We start from the raw sequence: 16,280 nt of genomic DNA on the forward strand, positions 1-16,280 counted from the left end.
TGTGTCAAGTTACAGTGTTTCCTGAAATTTTTCTGTTGTCTTGAAAGCTATTTGAAAATTAAATGTTCATTATAGTACTGGTGGTCAGGTATGTTCCTTAGGTATATGTGAATTAATGTCACCACACTATAGACAGTAATTTTTATGCCACCTTCTCTGCAAAAACCTGCAGCACTTTTTGGATGAAGTCTAATTCCTTAGCACAGCCTGTGAGACCCTGATGAGTATAGCGCTTACCCACTTCTCCATCCCATGTCACTTGCTGCTTTTTCTTTTTCACTTGCTGCTTTTCATTCTTTAGTACTCACCTCTTTCCCCGCTACCCTGGGGGCCTTTGCAGATGCTGGTCCAGCTGCCTGGAGTGCCCTTCCTTCCCTTCCTAATTATTCTTCTGATCTCAGTTTAAGAAATGCTTACTCAAGAGCTACCTTCTCTAACTTGAGTAAACCTTCATCTGTTAAGCTCCTTTAGTATTGTGAATTGCTCTTCAGCTTAGAGTGACTGCTGTTGCAAGTAACAGAAAACTGAAGTCAAATTGATTTAAACAAGCATAGTGACTTTATTGTTTCCTGTGTCTTGAGAGTTCAGAAACCAGATGGGCTTTAGGGTTGATTGGTTTGAGTGATGTTGCCAAAGATTGAATTTTGTGCTTTTCTCCACTTTGTCTTCTCTACTGTCAATTTTATCGTCTGGCCAGAGTCCTCTCTTGATTATGGGAAGCCATCAACAGTTTGAGGGTACTTGTTTCCAGAATCTTAGAGGAGTGAGAGAGCTTCTGGACCAAGAGTGCCCAGCAGTCCTCTCCGTTCATGTCACTGGCCCTCCTTGTGTCATGTACTCATCCATTTCTGAACCAATAACTGTGGCCAGGGAGAAGATAGGATTCTTTTGGTCTTGAACAACTTGCCTAGCTCCTAGAGAGAAAGGGGAATTAATTTTTGTAAAAGGTAACAAAGTTCACTAGAGCTATCTTGCCAGAGTTATATGTTTCTTTATTTGATTAATATTTTTTTGTGATATTAGGCTGTATATAAGAACTATGTCTTTTTTTTTTTTTTTTGAGAAGGAGTCTTACTGTGTCACCCAGGCTGGAGTGCAGTGGCATGATCTCAGCTCACTGCAACCTCCGCCTCCGGGGTTCCAGCGATTCTTCTGCCTCAGCCTCCTGAGTAGCTGGGACTACAGTCGCCTGCCACCACGCCCAGCTAATGTTTGTATTTTTAGTACAGATGGAGTTTCACTATATTGGCCAGACTGGTCTCGAACTCCTGACCTTGTAATCTGCCCACCTTGGCCTCCCAAGTCTGTTTTTGATTATTATTGTTTCTTCAACATTTTACATCTAGCTTTGCACATAGTAAATGATCAATAAATATTAATAGTGTGATGACTCAGTCAATCACATAAGCTCCAAATACAGTAAGGCGCCCCTCCCCACCCTTACCCATGGTTTTGCTTTCTTAGTTACCCAGAGTCAACTATCTTCTGAAAATATATAATGGATAATTCCAGAAATAACCAGTGCATGCTTTAAATGAGTGCATTCTGAGTTTTGTGTTGAAATCCGCACAGGGCATGAAACCTCCCTTTGTCCAGTGTCTCCATGCTGTATACACGCTACCCGCCCGTTGGTCACTTTGTTGCCTTCTCAGTTACCACAAGATCACGATTTTAGTTATGGACAGATGACAAGAAGAAACAGGGTGAGTGCAGTGGGATGAGATACTTTCAGAGAGAGAAAGAGACCATCTTCTTTCTGTTTTTCATAACTTTTATTGCAGTAGATATATTGTTATAATTGTTCTACTTTATTATTAGTTTTTCTTGTTGAATTAATGATGGTTTTTATTTTTTTCTTTCCAAAAAATAATAATAACCATGATCTTATGCAGAAATGGTATCACGAACAGTTGCATTATCAAATCAAGGAGAAAATGCAATCACAGAACAGGCAGAAAATGATGATTTTAATGGTTTGTATTTTTCTTGTCTCAAATTCTTTTATTTATTTATTTTTATTGATACATAATAGATGTACATGTTTCTAGGATACATGTGATAATTTAATACATTCATATAATTTGTAAAGATCAAATTAGCGTAATTGTGATATCTATCACCTTCAATATTTGTCTTTATGCTAGAAACATTCAAATTGTTTTCTTCTAGCTATTTTGAACTATGCAGTAGATTATCATAAACTGTAGTCACCCAGTGATCTGTCAGACACTAAGGTTTATCTCTTCTATGAAGCTACGTTTTTACTTATTAGTCAACCTCTCTGCATCCCTCCTGCCCTGTACCCTTCCTGGCCTCTGGTAACCGCCAGTCTCTTCTCTATTTCCATGAGATTCACTTTTTTAGCTCCAATGTATAAGTAAGAACATATAATATTTGTCTTTCTGTGCTTGGCTTGTTCCACTTAACTTAATGACCTCCAGTTCCGTCCATGTTGCTGCAAATGACAGAATTTCATTCTTTTCTACAGCTGGATAGTACTGTATTGTGTATGTATGCCACATTTTCTTTGTCCTTTCATCTGTTGATGTCCCCTTAACGTTGATTGCATATTTTGGCTTTTGTGAATAGTGCTGCAGTAAACACGGGTGTGCTGTTTATAATGCACATATCTTTTTGATAATACTGATTTCCTTTCTTTTGGATATATTCCCAGCAGTGGAATTGCTGGACATATGGTAGTTCTATTTCTGGTTTTTTGAGGAACCTCCACACAGTTTTCCATGTTGGCTATACTAACTTACATTTCCACCAACAGTTTACAAGGGTTCTCCTTTCTTCACACCCATGCCAGCATCTTTTATTCCCTTTTTGTAAAAGCCACTTTAACTGGGGTTAGATGATATCTCATTGTGGTTTTGATTTGCATTTCTCTGATAATTAGTGATGTTGAGCATTTTTCATATATCTACTGGCCATTTGTATGTCTTCATTTGAGAAATGTCTATTCAGATCTTTTGCCCAATTTTTAATCAGATTGTGTGTGTGTTTTGTTTTTATTGAGTTGTTTGTGCTCATTATATATTCTGGTTATTAATCGCTTGCCAGGTGGATGGTTTGCAGATACTTTCTCCTATACTGTGGGAGATTCTGGGTTGTGTTTTCACTTTGTTGATTGTTTCCTTTGCTTACAGAAGCATTTTTGCTTTATGTAGTCTAATTGTTCTGGTTTTGCTTTGATGGCCTGTGCTTTTGAGGTCTTCACAAAAAATCTTTGCCCAGGCCAATATCCTGGGTTGTTTCCCCAGTGTATTCTTGTAGTGGTTTCATAGTCTCAGGTCTTAGATTTAAATCGTTAATCTACTTTTATTTGATTTTTGTATCTGGTGAGAGATAGGAACTTAGCATCATTTATTGAAGAGTGTTTTTTTTCCCCATTGTATGTTCTTAAGACCTTTGTGGAAAATAAATTGACTGTAAATGTGTGGATTTATGTCTGGTTCTCTATTTTATTATTAGTTATTGTTGTTAAATTTCTTACTGTACCTAATTTATAAATTAAACTTTATCAGAGATATTCACGTACAGGAAAAAACATGGTAAACAGTACTTAGAGTTTCGCATGCTCCATGGTTTCAGGCATCAACTGCAGGTCTTGGAACCTCCGCAGACAAAGAGGAGCTACCGTAACTTATCTGTAAAAATTGTTGAGTGACTTTGGCAGATAGTATTTTTTGGCTGCCCATCAACCATATCAACTGTACTTCTTCCCGGCCATTAGAACCCTGATTTTGGTTGGGTGGCTGTGTGCCTAGTTCCTGGAAATGAATTGTAATGTGGTCTTAGGCTTCATGGTGATTCCATTCCTTCTTTACCAGATACTTGTTTGTCATAGCCAGGCATAGCCACAAGACACAGATCTGGTTAATGAGACAACAGGAAGTTGTCTGGAAGGTTTCTAGGAAAGATTTTTTCTATTAAAAGATAAGTATTCACACAAGAGGGCTTGCTTATGTCATCTTCTCCCCTGCTTGGAAGGCAAGTAATACTAAAGCTTGAAGCTCAGCAGACATGCGTGAGGGAAAGACCAAGAGAATATGAGATTCCAGCCTAAACATTGGCTTTTCTGAGCCATGGAATGAACCCTGGAACTGGATGCCTCTAGACTTCATATATTTTTTTTAACAACTAATGTCTTTCTGTTTTCCTGTTTTCAGCCACGATTATTTGGTCTTTCTGTTTTATGCAGTTCACCATGTCCTTTTTTTTTTTTTTTTTTTGAGACAAGGTCTTGCTCTGTTACCCAAGCTGGAGTGCAGTGGCACCATCATGGCTCACTGCAGCCTCCAACTCCTGGGCTCAAGCAATCCTCCTGCCTCAGCCTCCCAAGTAGCTGGGACTACAGGTGCGTGCCACCTCACCCAGCTAATTAAAATAAATTTGTTTTTGGTAGAAATGGGGTTTTGCTTTGTTGCCCAGGCTAGTTTTAAACTTCTGGCTTTAAGCATTCCTCCTGCCTTAGCCTCCCAAAGTGTTGGGATTACAGGTGTGAGCCTGACCCAACATATTTCAATATAGTGCCAAAAATGAAATAGAGCTTCCCCACTTCAGCCTTGCCAAAAGTCTTTATTTGGAATTTATTATATTTGTCAATTTAAGGTTATTTGTTTTTGCTACTTTTGAAGCACTGGGATATTTTCTTTTTTTTTTTTCTTAAACAGAATGTGTTTGTTACGTGTATATAAGGCCAAGCTTTTTTGCACTGAAGGACATTTGTATATGAGGGCCATTCTCTTGAGTAATCAATATTTTCTTATACTCTTCACTCCAGTCATGACTACTCAGCTTAAATGTTACTTCTTCAGGGAATGTTCCCAACCTCAGTTTAAATTACACCCTTCTGATTTTATTATTATTTCTTATGACATCTTATTCTTTACCTTAACTTTTTATAATTTAAAATTGTACAAAGTATATCTACATAATAGAAGGTTCTTGGTTTAATGTTGTGTTCTCCCACCAGAATGTGAATTCCATGAGGGCTGGGACCATGTCTGTTTTGTTCATCACTAGAGACATAGTGCCTACTAAGTGCGCAGTAAACCTTTGTTAAATGAGGAAATGAAGGAATATAAGCCTGACTTTTTTAGATTTCTGCATCTTTCATCCTCCTGCCCAGTCACCACCAAGAATATTAGGGAACTTGGAGTGTTCAACCACAGCACAGAATCTGCTGCATTTGTTTGGGTCATATTGCTTCCTGCTGGTCAGGATTTACGTTTAGATGTTAGGCGTTTAGACTTTAATTTTGTTTACCTCAATAGAAAATATAATGGGAGTAGCATAGTCACTTAGCATAGTAACTGAGTAAACACACTGTCAGTTCCTTCAGAAGAGTGATTCATATTTTGCATACTTTATCTCTTGCGTTACAATTTATTCTCCCAGAATTTTACATTATCTTAAGCTTTGCTGGCACTATTTTTATAAATTGAAGAGCCCCTAGTAGTGAACGTTTTTATTTTATGCTTTTGGATAGCGCTAGAAGCACGGAAATGACTATCATTTTAGCTCTGTTACTAGTCACAATCATTTGAAATTGCGTTTGGAAACCCTATTTTCTTTCCAAAAAAGGCTCAGTGGGGTGGGGTTGGGGGGGGATTGTATGAATTATTGACACAAGTTATTGACTTAGAATGGAGATACTTTAAAATAAATTTTTTAGTTTCAGCATGCTGTAATCTAGATTGTTGGTATTAGTTTTACTGTGTTGAGGAAGATTTATTGTGCATTTCTGAAATGAGTGTAAATGCTGTATATATGTGATAGTAAGGGAGAAAACTTGACTAAGATTTTGTCGATTTGGTCTCATTTTGCAGCTGTGTCGTAGGTTTTTTCACATTGTTTTAGGTAAATTACTTAGCATTTGGACAATCACATACTTTATTTCCTACATCAGGACACTTGCGATGAGTGAAAGTGGGTGCTGTTAACTAATGCTGCTGGCATGACAAGCATAAACATGAACTGTCTTGGGGATACTGAGACATATGGTCACTCTATGTGATAACAATAATCTGTGATGACTATGTTAATCTGCATACCCTTGTGAATTGCAGGAACTAAGAATTGGAGGCTCATCAAAGAGCTTTACTTTCCCTTTATTCTTTACAGAGTGGCTGCATCCTCAACACCTTCTGCCCAGAGGTGTGATTCTTCAATTGTGGGGATCACTCTGGGTCCCCAAACTGATGTGGCTCCCTGGGCATTATGGGATTGGGGCTGTGGGGTGTTCTCTGCTTCAGGGATGAATCTCTTTGTGCATGATTAGCTGGCTGTACTAAGGTGCAGGAGGAAGGGAAATGTTCGCTTAATACAGAATTTGGGGGTACATGATTATTTAATCATGATCTTGTTTTGTATTATTTGGGCTTCTAAAAGAAAGCTTCTGAATATCAACAGGAACATAAACAAGTAGTTGGGCATTTCAGTACAGGAACTTTTAGCAAAGGATTTGCAGTCTTTTCCCCGTGCTGCAGCTCTGCCATCTGTGCTTTGGAACGGGCCCCTACCCCTGCTTTTCCTTGGTTAAGATAGTGATTGTCTGTTAACTCAGTCTGTCTTCCATTAAACAGAAAAATGATAACATGTCAGTGTGAGGTGGTCTTGAGCCTCATGTAGGAGATTTTCCTGAGAGTCACAGACAATATTGAATTCTCTTCTTTCTCAAACAGTTTTTTTTTTTTTTCTTCAAGACGGAGTCTCGCTCTGTCGCCCAGTCTGGAGTGCAGTGGCCAGATCTCAGCTCACTGCAAGCTCCGCCTCCCGGGTTCATGCCATTCTCCCGCCTCAGCCTCCCGAGTAGCTGGGACTACAGGCGCCTGCCACCACGCCTGGCTAATTTTTTGTATTTTTAGTAGAGATGGGGTTTCACCGTGTTAGCCAGGATGGTCTCGATCTCCTGAGCTCGTGATCCGCCCGTCTCGGCCTCCCAAAGTGCTGGGATTACAGGCGTGAGCCACCGCGCCCGGCTTCTCAAACAGTTTTTGATTGATTGCCCAGCATTGCAAAAGACGTTTGACATACATTCTTACTTGGTTGATTCTTATACTAATGTAACAAAGTAGACATTGTTACTCATATTTTGTCAATAACAAAAACAGAAACACCCCTCTTCCTCTTCCACCACCACCAAAGCTTAGAGAATTTAAATAAGTGGCCCCAGTTCACATGACAGATTTGATACTTGAACTGAGGACTGTTTGATTCCAAAATGTGTGCATTTGCCAGACTATGGCATGCCATATTTGATTTGGTGGTACAAATTAAAAGCAGCCTTGAGCAACTAAAAAATTATTTATGTTTAATTCTTTCGTGTCTGTAATTAGCATCCGTCTACACTGGGTAAGCATTTTTACCACTAAATGTTTGTTTTCAAGCCCTAGTTGTCCAATAATTGGGTTATTCTCTTTGGCTCTATGCTTGAAGAAGAACGATGGGTGTGTAGATTTTTAAGTATGATTATAGAAAGTGATCATTAGTAAGCATACACTAAACATTCAATGAATATTTGCTACCTGGTCATTCGAGGAAACATGAGCTTTGATTTTGTATTTACTTTGAATCCCTTGCAAGCATTTTTTCAACTTCAATATCAGCTTTTTTTTTTTCCTGACTATATTGCAGGTTTTGCAATTCTAGGCTGGGGAATATGAATTTTAGAAGATTTGTGGTTCTGTCAGCTTAATTGGTGACAACTTTGGTCTCTAACCTGTGTGCTAGGCAACTGTGGGAGCCACAGAAACAAAGGCTTACGAATCCCTGAGTGTTCCCAACATCATCTGTTGATTTAACAAGAGTTGTAAAATTTTAAACATATGTGTGTCCTCTCCATTTTCAAACATATGCAGGCAGTGTAGTGATTGTAAAAATACACAGTGATTAAAAGCTACTGTGATTCATTAATGCTTTCAAGTAATTTTGAATTACACAATGGATGTTGAAAGTATATATCTGATTTGTTGGGGATTGGATACTTTTTCAAAGTTAAAACTTACCCTCAGGCTAGAATAGCCTGGGAATCCCTGGTGTGGTCATAATCAGGTCAGGCTGTTTCTCCCATTTTGACCATATGGCTTCTGTCTCTTCCATGGCTACATGGCATATTCTCATCTACTTTCATGTGGCAGAAGCATGTCCTCTCGTCATTCTGTTGGCAGCTCCTGGGTCATGTCATTCTTGGCTCCCACCCCTTTTTGACTGAGCAATCAATAAAACTCTCTATTTTGCTTCTAATCCAGCTCTGATTTTGTTTATGTGCTGAACAATATATTATTAGCAGATAGATGCTGAGATAAATTCTGAGATTGCACCTTGCGTAGGATTCAATAACTATTTGCATAGAATTCGACAAGTATTTGCTAATTAAATGATTAATTATTCACTGGAATACCCTTATCTTGCTGTAGATTCATTGTTTACTAATGTCTCTTGATTTTCTTACTTCTTTCCCCTGAAAATTGGATTTCTTTCATGATGCAGGATTCTTGTATTTGAAGCTAGGTAATATGAATTTTAAAATGTGCGTGGTTCTATTCTGGTAGCTCAGTTGCCTTTGTTCCTTGTCCCTCTGATGTTCCTGGTTCATGCTTTCCTCAGCTCCCATCTGCATTGGTGGGACTACTCTCTGAGTGCTTATTATGTGTTGGGTGTTGGGTAGCTGCTTCAGGTGTTACCTTATTTAATGCTCACAGCAATCCTGCAGAAGGACGACACATGCACAGTGAGTGGCTTGGCTGGGATTTGGAGTCAAACATAGTTGATTGACTGGACTTCCTCCATAACCTCAATTTTAAGCATTTCTCTTACTCTGATGTTCTTAGATTTCATTTTACTCCTTTTGCTCCCACTACTCTGCAGTTCTTTGAAACTGCTAGATTTACAATCCACTGGCCTTCCCACCTTTTCACTGTGGCATATCCCTCTCATATCTTTACTTCCCTCCTTACTTAGCCTAGATTTTGTGTTCACTGCTTTGTAATATCCTAATTGGTCTGCTGTATAGTTTCCAGTTCTAATTATTTCCCTATTCTGCTTTGTTGATGAGCTTTTACTTGTAGACTAATTTATAGTGTAAAGAAGAAACCTTGTAGGTGTATGTGCACCTTGCTAGCTATCTACATTTCTGCTTATTATTTGGTGATATTGCATATGTAACCAGTATGTGGACCTGGCACAAGCCATGAAATGTAAATCAAACACATTTTTTTTTTTTTTTTTCTCCAGCACACCTTTAAAACTGTGTTCAGGGACACTTATTTTATTTTATTTTATGAAATGAAGTGTTGTGTGGTTCTAGAATCCTAATAAAGCCAATTGAGATCTTTCAACTAAAAAAGAAATGTGGTCATTCAGGGTATTCTTCTCCTGCCTCTGGATGAAAGCTTCTTTCTTTATCCACTCCCCCTGCAAAGGATTTGGTGATGGGAAAGGGTTGGGGTGTACGTCTGGCTTTTTTTCTCTTTCTCTGCTTTCTCCCTTTCCCCTGAGCTGGCTGTTTACCACTTAGGCCACTGCCAGGGTGGAAGAATTGGGAGAGGAGAGTAAAGGACCACAACAGTCGTGTCAGCTGGGTGGCTTGGTACTCAAGGCTTTTTCTTGGATTCTTCAGAAGACCCCTAGTAAATCCTTCCAACTCCATCTTCCTTGAATTAGGCTATTCTTCCTTGGCTTGCTATATCGCCCTTTGCCCTTGGCTCTTCAGAGGTTCCTTCCACAGAAGAAATGTTATTGTTAATGTTCTCCAACCTGCCCAGGTGCTTTCTTGGGCAAGACTTACAGTGGCTTAGCACTGGCTCTCTCCTCTACTGCCTTGTCTGGCCCATGAGACAGCTCACTGCTGGCTGGTGCAGTGACCTCAGCGGTGCAGTCCTCTGTGCTCACTCTTGGCCCTTCCTCAGGTTTCTAGTGCCCATTGGGTGCATGTTCATAGTCTACCCCATTGCATGGAGCACATATCAGCCTCTTTCCCCAGGGGATTGGTTGAAACTTCTTGAGCTTAGGAGGCAAACACTTTTCTCCCCTTCCCTTGGCTTGAGGCCAGGGGCTCCACCAAGCTTCCTCTGAAGGAATCCTTTTAAAATCCATCTCCTTTCAACACTCTGACTGCTTTTTGTATCTTCTTTGGACTGACTATAGTCCTAGAGTAGCAGAAGTAATTTTCACCCATTCCCGTTGTAAATTAAACATTTTGTTATGTGACATTTATTTATTTTTACCTCATTGAAAACTTCATTTAACATCCTGACATACAGGTTTTGTGAAAAATGATACCCACTCATTATTTAAAAATCCAAACACGTTGGAAAAGAAGTGGGAGACAATTAAGCCACCCCAAGACTTGTAGTCTAGAAATAATGGTGGTTAATATTTGGTAAACATATTCTAATCACCTGTGTTAGTTCGTTCTCACACTGCTATAAGGACATACCTGAGACTGAGTAATTTATAAAGGAAAGAGATTTAGTTGACTCATAGTTCCTGGGGAGGCTTCAGCAAACTTACAATCATGGCAGAAGGGGAGGCAAACACATCCTTCTTCACAAGGCAGCAGGATAGAGAAGAATGAGAGCCAAGCAAAAGGGGAAGCCTCTTTAAAACCATCAGCTCTCATGAGAACTTACTCTTACGACAATAGCATGAGGGAAACCGTCCTCATGATTCAGTTACCTCCCACCGGGTCCCTCTCATGACACTTGGGGATTATGGGAACTACAATTCAAGATGAGATTTGGGTGGGGACACAGCCAAGCCATGTCATCACCCCTCTGAGTTTTTTTTTCTTTTTTCAAACAAGGTCTTGCTCTGTTGCCGAGGCTGTAGTTCAATGGCATGATCTTGACTCACTGCAGACCTTTGCCCTCTGGGCTCAAGGGATTCATCCACCTCAGTCTCCTGAGTAGTTGGGGCTATAGGTGTGAGCCACCATAGCCAACTAATTTTTGTATTATTTATTTATTTATTTATTTAATTTTATTTTTTACAGATAGGGTTTTACTGTGTTGCCCAGGCTGGCCTCAAATTCCTGGGCTCATGTGATCCACTTGCCTTGGCCTCCCAAAGTGCTGGGATTACAGGCGTGAGCCACCATGCCCGGCCTCCTCTCTGAATTTTTATGTCTATGAATGGAAGCATGGATGGCTAGACAGTCTTTTACAAAGATAGGATCATACCACACGTGGTGTTTTTAATTTTAATAAACATATTTAATTTTACTTGAATGTAACAGAACAGAGAGACACTATGAAACTGAAGGTATTGCTGAACTTCAGTCATGAAACACTGATGTTTGGGTCATGATTTTTTTTGACAGAAAGTTTTGATTTTAGCTGGTCTTTGTGGTTGCTTTGAAAGATGAATAAAAGGAGTGCATTTGCACTTCCTCCCACCTTCCCTCCCTGCTCCACCCTTTGATTTGTTTTATTGTTATGTTGTTTGATTTTTGACTTGAACTTTCTGCTGTTACCCAGTAACTCCAGCGGTTGTTTAGCTGTACTCTTTTAAGTGGCATCAGTGCCCGCCAACCAGTTCTTTTCAAAGAGTTTTCCATTTCTTGGATGTGTATTTTGACCAACTGTTTTTCTTTTTTTCAAGGAAAGATTTATCAGTATTATGTCTTTGAGTTATTGGATGTTTGAGAATATGTGTTACCTTTGTACTCCAAGAAACACCAGCCAGCCTTAAAACTGATGCCAGCCTGACTTTTCTGTTTTCTGGGTGACTAGCTTTTTCTGCCTAATCATACGGAATCTGGTTCCAGTTTCCATAGTTTGAATGACTCTACTGTCTTTCAGAGCCCACATGATGAATTCTTTTTCTCTGAAGTTCAGTACCTTTACCAGGCTATTAGTGTTGATCATGACATATTAATTTTTCTCAGAGCATGGTCTGCTATTTTAATTTAGGAGAGGTCTCTTTTCTATAATGTCTTTGAATATTTTTCTTTTCTTTTCTTTTCTTTTTTTTTTTTTGTTCTTCCTTAGGAGCATGTAATGTGAAGCTAGATCTCTTGTCTTACATACCCAGCATCTTCCTTCTGGTTATGCTTGTGTTTATATTCTTTGTCATCTTTTTTGGTGAGGCTTCTCAGGCTCGTCTTCCCTTCTTTTGACTGGATTTTTATTTCTGCTTACTTAACATCTTGTTACTTCTAATATCATCATCATTTTGAATTAGTTTCATTTTTCTCCTCTATTTTTTGAGCTGTACCAATATATTTTTTGTCTTCTGTTGTCTTAAGATGTCTCTCTTTTTTTTTAAAATCTCTGGTATATCTTGTTTGACTTGCCCCTCCCAAGACTACTCTATCTATCTGTCTGTCTATCTATCTATCCATCCATCCATCCATCCATCTATCCATCCATCCATCCATCCATCCATCCATCCATCTATCCATCCATCCATCCATCTATTTATTGAGACAGGGTCTCACTCTGTTGCCCAGGCTGGAGAATGGTGACATGCTCATGACTCACTGCAGCCTCAATATCCTGGGCTGAAGATTTCCTCCCACCTCAGCCTCCTGAGTAGCTAGAACTATAGGCATGCACCAACACGCCTGGCTAATTTTTGTATTTTTTGCTGAGACAGGGTTTCGCCATGTTGCCCAGGCTGGTCTGGAACTTCAGGGCTCAAGTGATCCTTCCACCTTGGCCTCCCAAAGTGCTGGGATCACAGGCATGAGCCACTATGCCTGGCCTGTTTATTTTTTACCTTTATCTTTAGATTTTGGATAGCAATTTGTCTAAACACTTAGCCTCCTAGGGTAATTTCTGTTCTGAGGAATGTGCTCTTCCTCTTTTCCGCTTATATTTTAAGTTTTGTTTTCATCTATCAGTGTCTATGGATAGTCTCTGATTTGGTTCTTTTCTGGTAATTCCTCATCTCTGGATCGGCAGTTTCTTTTGGTCAAAAAATAGTCACCGTGCAGCTTCCATTTTGGTTTGGTTATTTATCACAGTCTGAGGGCTCCTGAGTTTTTGAGGTTCACATCAGTGTGGCTTATGTTAAAAGCTTTGTATATTGTGATGTAATGACTGCTGCTTTTTTGTTTCCTTCCTCAATCCTACCTCACTGTGGCAGTCACTCACTGACAGGTTGTAACATTAAAGGTGGTGTATCTTTGCCGTTCCTTTTCCTTCAGCCCCACCTCCCCTGTGAGTTTCAGGGTGATATTTGTAACACACAAGTCATTATTATTGCTCTTCTGATGATACTGACCTTACTTTTTCTTTAGGGCAAAAAAAGTATTATTAGCTCCTCAATGTGTAGCCCCAAACTCCCTTTGTTTTCCTATTCTTTACCACCCCATGTGTTCTCTACACTTCATTCATCCTGAACGACTTGCTCTTTGATGGTCTTTACACTCTCTTGCTTCTAGTCCTTTGCACATGTGGTCTTTGCTGAGTAGAACTTTGCCATTAAGATCATTGGTGTGCTGGTAGATGTTCAATAACAGTTTGTATAGAGGGAGGCTGATTTGCAGTGTTTGGCCACGGGGGGTGAATTTATACTCCATTTCAGGATGCCAGCATGAAGGCACCAAAGAATTGGGAAGAGGTGTGCACAGTGTCTAATGGGGTGAGTGGTCGGTCAACCACTAAAGATTCCCTTGTTGTGAAATCTTTGTTCTTCGTTGCTTCTTCTTTCCCCACGTTGGGTAGTCACTTCCTGTGTTTTAGTTGCAAACCTATATGTCTCTCACTCCTGGTTCTCTGGTAGTCTGAGAGCTGCTTGAAAGGTGTGACCAGTTGTTAGTTACGGTGCCAAATACTCAATTCACTCTTAAAAAACGGCTAAACCTGTGTAACAGTGATATTAGTTGTGATATTTCAGAAGAGTGCATGCAGATGGATTTTTGTAGACTACTGGAAAAAGTAAGTCATTTTGATTTTTATATAATCATATACCTCTACTTCTCATCCATCTTATTCTAACCATAATAATAATTATATAACATCATCTGTAGGTTGCTAGATTTCACAGGTTGATAATTCAAGTAGAAAACCGGTTGAGTTTCTTTTCTGTCAACCAATGGCAGTTGTTCGTCAATTGATCACATATCTCAGCTTTTGTGTCACTTAATTGCAGTATTTGATACAGATTTCCTATATGAATCTCATAATTTAATGTGATTTGTTTGCTGCTTAGTAATTAATCTGTACCTCCATAGAGTGCCCCTTTGAGACCTGGTCAGATGATGACAACTTCAAGATTTGGAAGGATATTACAGTCCATTGTACATGAAAGAGCAAGAAATAAACTTATGACATTATCATTCTTACTCTTTTTAATGAATTTTTTTTTTTTGCAATAGTGTTGAAGTTCAGACATTGGAAATGTTACATAGGACTTGAAGTCAGTGTTCAGTGGAATTAACTCATCTCTGTCTCAATTTGTGTCTTACCCTCTTCTTACCTTTCTAATTACTCGCTTCCAAAAGGTAAACCACTCTACCAAAGATACCTTTCTGGTGACTTTTAATAGGATTGTCTGTGAATTTTTGCTCACTATGTTTGACAGTTGTTTGATTCATGAAGAAGAAATATTTCAGAGGCATTGTTAATCGGAAACTTCTTGACCAGGGATCAAAATGTAGCTGGGAAGAGGGAAATAAAGCCAGACTGGCCAAACATCACCTTGTGCTGAGCACTTTCTCTACATTTCACTTTTACTTTTGATGAGAACTCTGAGAAAGATGGCAGAATCCCTGTCTAGTAGATGAATACGTTGAAGCTGCAAGGGTGTATGATGTACTGAAGTGTTGAAGCTGGAGTTTGAACCCAAGACCGTGGGACTCTAAAGCCATAGGGATGTGTTTGTTCTGGAATTTGCATTCCTTCTCTGCCTCTCAGTTAAGTATTCCATTCTTCTGTAGATGTGGGGCTGAGGCTCTTGAACATTTTTCCTTTGCTCTGACATTCAAGTTAATCACTTCCCTCTTTTTCAGAGTTTGGCATTACTGGCAATTTTGTCTAACAAGCAAGCTATGCTCTCTCCACATGTTAGCCCTGAGAGATTTTTGGAGAAAAATTTGGAGATTGTGAAAGTTGTGAAAGTTTGAGAAATGATTTATTGAATGCTTCTTATGTGTGAAGGGCTGAACTACGGGATGCTTCTCTTTATTGCCGTAGCTCATGTGGATTGCTCAGATGTTGACACAGCTCTTACTTTTGAATACCTGTTGTACTACTTTTACATCTTGTTCGTTTTAATCTTGGCAAAACCCGGATGAGATATAATTGAGTCCCATTTTACGTTTGGGAAAACCATGCCTGAAAGAACTCTCACAAATTTACCAAGATTACACAGCTAGTTATTGGTAAAGCTGGGATTTGAACTCTTGTCTGGATGACTGTGAGTTCAAGCTCTCTTCTCACTTGCCTTCTGTTTATATTTCTGTCTAGATGAGAGACCAAGGTTTGAATCATCTCACCAAGCCCAGAGGTCAGACCCATGTTCATCTAGTTCTGCGCCCCTTGAGTTACTTCCTGCCACATGAGTTGGCAGATAGATAATTTTTTAGTTTCATTGACACTGGGTAGCTATCCTGGCCTCTCTTTAGACTGCCGAGAACGTTTGAAAAAATACTGATACCAGGGTTCTCCCTGTACCAAAGATACAGAAACTCTAGGGATGGGGCACAGCAGTAAGGTCTTTAAAAAGCCCCAGAGGCTTCTAACGTGCCACCAGGATGGAGGACCACGCTCATCAGGCCTGAGTCAGACAGCTGAGTGGAATGGCAGAGGGTACCCATCTGTGCCTGTTGCCCCCATGAAGTGTGTCCTTGCCATTTCTTTTCAGCACAGCTGTGATGTGTCCCTGAATTCAGCAGGATGATATAAATGCCACCAGGAAAAATAATTGCCACCTTTGTCTCCACATCACAGATCTCCAGTAACAACTCATGACTGTGGGTGAGCTGTGTGCAGAGCTTCTCTTGGTAAGCTCCTTTGACATGAGAGGGAAGTTACTCTTAGGGTAAAAAAAGTCCTGTACTTGAACTTTTCCTTCCTTAAGCAGCTTTAGAATTGATTCTGTCCGTAATTTTGAAATACGTGACAGTTAACATCACACCAAGACTTCTTGCTACCTCATTTAACCAGTCTTCTTATAAAATATGTGTGTCATTCTTTCAAACTCTTAACAGCAAAACTGTAAAGCAAAATCTGATGTTGCATAAAGGCCTGAATTTATATCTTAGCCTGCTGTTGAACTGGTCTTAGCAAAACTTTCTGTAGAAGATGTGAAGATAATTTTAGGAT

General features: G+C 39.5%; 1 protein-coding gene across 3 annotated transcripts in view; it reads left to right on the plus strand.

Annotated features, from left to right (window-relative positions):
* The window catches only part of FARS2 (phenylalanyl-tRNA synthetase 2, mitochondrial), a 547,898-nt gene that overhangs the window by 10,175 nt on the left and 521,443 nt on the right, over nucleotides 1-16,280 (plus strand). The window contains exon 2 of one of the 3 annotated variants that reach the window (XM_011984594.1): nucleotides 1,911-1,973. The exons of the other annotated variants lie outside the window; for them this stretch is intronic. The gene's annotated coding sequence lies outside the window, so the exon portion shown is untranslated. The remainder of the gene's footprint in view (nucleotides 1-1,910; nucleotides 1,974-16,280) is intronic. 3 annotated transcript variants of the gene reach the window in all.

Source organism: Mandrillus leucophaeus, unplaced genomic scaffold, assembly GCF_000951045.1.
Source record: "Mandrillus leucophaeus isolate KB7577 unplaced genomic scaffold, Mleu.le_1.0 Scaffold27, whole genome shotgun sequence".
In the NCBI taxonomy this organism is placed as follows: domain Eukaryota; kingdom Metazoa; phylum Chordata; class Mammalia; order Primates; family Cercopithecidae; genus Mandrillus; species Mandrillus leucophaeus.